This window comes from Lepisosteus platostomus, chromosome 4 (assembly GCF_059453375.1).
Source record: "Lepisosteus platostomus isolate fLepPlt1 chromosome 4, fLepPlt1.hap1, whole genome shotgun sequence".
Taxonomy (NCBI): Eukaryota; Metazoa; Chordata; class Actinopteri; order Semionotiformes; family Lepisosteidae; genus Lepisosteus; species Lepisosteus platostomus.
Window position 1 is genome coordinate 47704748 of NC_142614.1, and position 4269 is coordinate 47709016.

The following is a 4269-nucleotide window of genomic DNA, read 5'->3' on the forward strand; positions in this document are numbered from 1 at the left end:
TTATTCTGTCACTAAAAACCCCGTCTTCTGGCCCGTCTATTCATCGATAAATTTGAATAGATTAAGACTAAATTGCAGCAATAAACATTTAATATAGCATTTGATATTTGAGTTGTATTTTTAAATCAAATTGAAAGAAACCAAACTGATTTTGTTGTTAGCATATTGGTCTAACAAAGCCAATTGTAAAAAACAGCACAACACTTCTAACCTCTATGTATTGTGCCCTGGGCTACTCAGAACATTTAACAATTGCATCTTTAACTTCTGTCTTGCAATAAGCAATGACTTTTCTTTCTACATATATTTCTCTCATGTTTTCTTTCATCGGTTTATTCATTTTGGGGACTACTTTCTAGAAATGAGCCTTCCATCATGATTTCAAACGGGTTGAAGAAATTGTATTGTGCTACATGATTATTCTAGTCTTCATCTTTTCCTTTTGAGCAAATGTTACCTTGTGCATACAGCGAGACACACAGGCTGAGACCATGGCCATTGATGTCCCAGGCTGTATGCTGACAGAGTTAACTGTAGTGACCACATCCTGCACCGGGAACCCCAGCAGTGGACCTGGAATTACTTTGAATGGCATTGGAGAATCAGGAAATGGCTGCATATGTAGAAAGCACATGGACAAACATGTAAAATTGCAGCTTTTTAGAAGCTTTTTTGACAGTGCACCTACACATCCACATCATCATTTGATGATGATGATGTTATCCGGTCAGTCGGATCCGACTCTCGGCGATTCTATAGGCCATCTCTCGCCACGCTTTCCGGTCTTGGACTTTCCCTTTCAGCTGTTCTATAGCTAAACCAGTGTCCGTTTTGTTGGCGTCGAGCCACCGCGTTCTTTGGTGGCCTCGTCTTCTTGTTCCACTGACCATTCCAAGCATATTTGCTTTCTCCAATTGCCGGAGTCTGGTGATCTTTCCCTAAGCAAGATTTCTGGCTTGATGCGCTCCAGAACCTCTTTATTGGTGACCCTTGCTGTCCATGGTATCCGTAACAGTCTTCTCTAGCACCAATAGCTTGAAAGCATCCATCCTCTTTCGGTCAGCTTTTTTCAGGGTCTAGCTTTCACACCCATACATCATCATTTAACACTACCTAATTCAAGCTGAGTAGTTCAGAACCTCTCTTCAGCTGTGTATACACCATAAATATGAAATACTCCTTACCTTAGTTAATTAGACAGCATAACATATGAAAGTATAATTCTAGAGGACTTATACAATTTACAGAATGTACATCACTATTTCAAACACGTCAGTAAAAATTGACACCCTAGCACCAGAACTTGATCTCCACTACTGACTCTTAAGAAGTTAAATGAAAAGTTGTTCAAAACAAAAGATATGTAAACAACCAGAGTTTATGCAAACTGTAGTGCTTAAAAACAATGCTTCAAGGTGAGCCTTCACATACATGACTTTATTATTGCAATATCAAATGGGATAAACATTTTTTGGACATTTTGTCAAGCTATAGTACACATCCTCTATATTGGAAACCATTCTTGGTATCAGAATCTGAAACTGACCCAAATAATGGTGCTTCAATAACCAGAGAAAACTGCCTGTCACTGATAGCCCAAATCCATTTAAGAGCCCCGTTACCTTGGAGATAAGCACTTTGTATTCCATTCTCCACTGCCTGTTTCACATCCAAAGGAAGCTGCTCTTCCACACTGTCCTCAAAGCTGATGGCAGGGGCAGCAGTGGAGCTACCCTCTGCGCAGGGGCTCACTCCCAGCTCAACTGTCACCAGGTGTCTCTTGTCTCCAATGCTTCTGTCCAATGTGTCTGACAAAGGGAGAACGACGACACTCAGGAATAGTTTCAGAACAGCAGGCTCTGCAGCAGATTAGAATGGGTCTGCTGCAGAGGGTAGGGAAATGAAAAAAAAAAACGAAAGCATTTTCTACTAACAGACAGAAAAAAGAAACAATCCATACTTTCATAAATATTGGCTGGAATGCACACCAGGCAGAAATGCTGACACATGATTTGGGACACCTAAAAAAACTGCAGTCATTTTGCAGAACACACATCCTATATCCTTGTGAAGAGGAATTGTGACATGTTATCAATGATGAGCCCTCTAAGAAACTGATGACCACTGATATACAGCACAAGCAATTGTTACCTGTCAAAGTGAAGATATTACTGGCATATTGTGCCGAGGTGTGAATGTGATACCTGTGGTGGAAACCGACTGCAAGATGGTTTCCCTGTAGGCCACCTGTAGTGGTCCAAGGTGAGTCTCAATGCCATATTCTCTTCTTATTCGATCATGAATGATCTCAATGTGTAGCTCCCCCATTCCACACAGTACAGTCTTTGAAAGAATAAGGCAAATTAATTTGACAAAACAGTAGAAATTAAGGTGCTGAATTACAACAGTTAGCTGTACCAAGGTGCTATTGCTTGCGTTGTAACAACTTTGGAGTCTGCAGGGCACTTGTGTCCTGCTAATGCCTTAGCCCTTCCTTAACAACATCAAAAGACTATGGTCGAAAATTAGTTTATGTTTACTAAATAACTAGGCATGAACTCCCATCTGTTCTCACTTATGGTCATAACTGGATCTTAATCCCACTTAGGCTCATATAGATAATAAATGAATCCTTCTGCACATCCAATCACACATTATACAAGGATAGCATACACCCCTGAGTAAGGGCCCCTTAACCCCCACTGCTCCAGCGGTGCTTTATACTGTAAATGGCTGACACTGCGCTCGAGCCTCAAGCTTCTCTCCCAGTCCGTGTCTCATGGAGAGCAAGTTGGAGTATGCAAAAAGACAAATCCCTTATACAAGAAGTTGAATATGGCCAATAAAGTGATCTTTTCTTATACAGTAAATGGCCAACCATAACTGAGTTTCCTTGAGTGGAACATAAAACTGAGTTTGTTAGATGCCCATCTTTTACTGTATCATTGAATTCTGCATCAATTAATCATTCAGGTTTATCTGAGCTATAGAAAGACAGACAACTCCACACTAGACATATCAAAGGAAGGTGTGCACATTATCTTTACTCTTTTTCTACAAGCTGAAAACATGGGAAAATAATATGAGTAGCACAGGGACAAATCCAAACACATAATCCAGGGACTTAGTCAATTGGAGAAGCACTGAGTCCAGTAACTAGGGAAATCCCAGAAAGACAATCCAAAAAACAAAATCCAAAGAGAATGATCAAAAAGGCAGGAGCAAAGATTAGGAACCAGCAGATCAATCAAAAAATTTAGAAACACACAAGAGGATACTTTGGGAGGCTTCTCAATAGGGAGCATAAATTGGCGTGAGGGAACTTTAAATACTAAAGGGAAAGGGACGTGGTTGGATAATTGGTCTGGGAGTGAGAATTTATGGAACCTGGTGCATGTGGGAGTGTGATGGGTTCAATTAGGAATGAGATTGTGAAACAGTGGGTTTGGGAATGTAATGGCCTTTGTGAGGGAGAGTGTGGGGTGTGACATTTAGCATGTCCTCTTTTTGAGACCTAAAACATCGGTCTGACTGGGATTTATTAAATTCAAAAAATTTTCATTTTTTGGATTTTGTTTTGCTTGTTACTCAGACTGTGAAAGATACATAACTCTACATATTTTCATTAGTTCCATGGATTACCGGTAGATGTTTTGAACTTACACGCAGCGTAGCTTGAAAAGGTTTTTGTGTGTGTGTGGCTGTTTTTATGATAGATAGATACTTTATTGATCCCGTGAGGGAAATTGCAGTGCAACAGCAGCTTTACACAGTCAACACAGCCACAGTGTAACAAATGATACAATAATAATAATAGTACAATACATACAATACAATCAGTACAGTGAGGGTGCACTAAAAGAGCTACTCACAGTCCGGACACACAAAGAACAAACTAGAACAGAACAGTAAGCAGAAAAATTGTATCACACATATGAATATACAGTAAATATAGATGTAAATATAGATATAGATATAAATATAAATGTATTGCACGGGTCCCTGGCATGTATTGCACAAAAAACGGATGTAAACGGGAAAAGAAAAGAAAGAGAACAGATGTAGCAGTAGATGTGTAGATGCGTTCAGTCCAGAAACAGGTCACTGTCAATGTTGCCTCTGCTCAGACACAAGGTGGATGCATTGTACAGTCTTATAGCAGAAGGCAAGAATGACCTCCTGTAGCGCTCCCTGTCGCACCGTGGATGAATCAGTCTATTGCTGAACGTGCTCTTCATTTCTACAAGCCTGTCATAGAGGGGATGGGAG

At 40.2% G+C, this 4269-nt stretch overlaps 1 long non-coding RNA gene across 1 annotated transcript; it reads right to left on the minus strand.

Moving 5' to 3' along the window:
- Positions 1 to 536: 536 nt before the first annotated feature.
- Positions 537 to 2382, minus strand: LOC148673309 (uncharacterized). The gene is made up of 3 exons (XR_015935990.1): positions 2205 to 2382; positions 1623 to 1808; positions 537 to 573 (listed from the first exon to the last, which is right to left on the minus strand). It is a non-coding gene; the product is annotated as an uncharacterized LOC148673309 (long non-coding RNA).
- Between the last annotated feature and the right edge of the window lie 1887 nt (positions 2383 to 4269).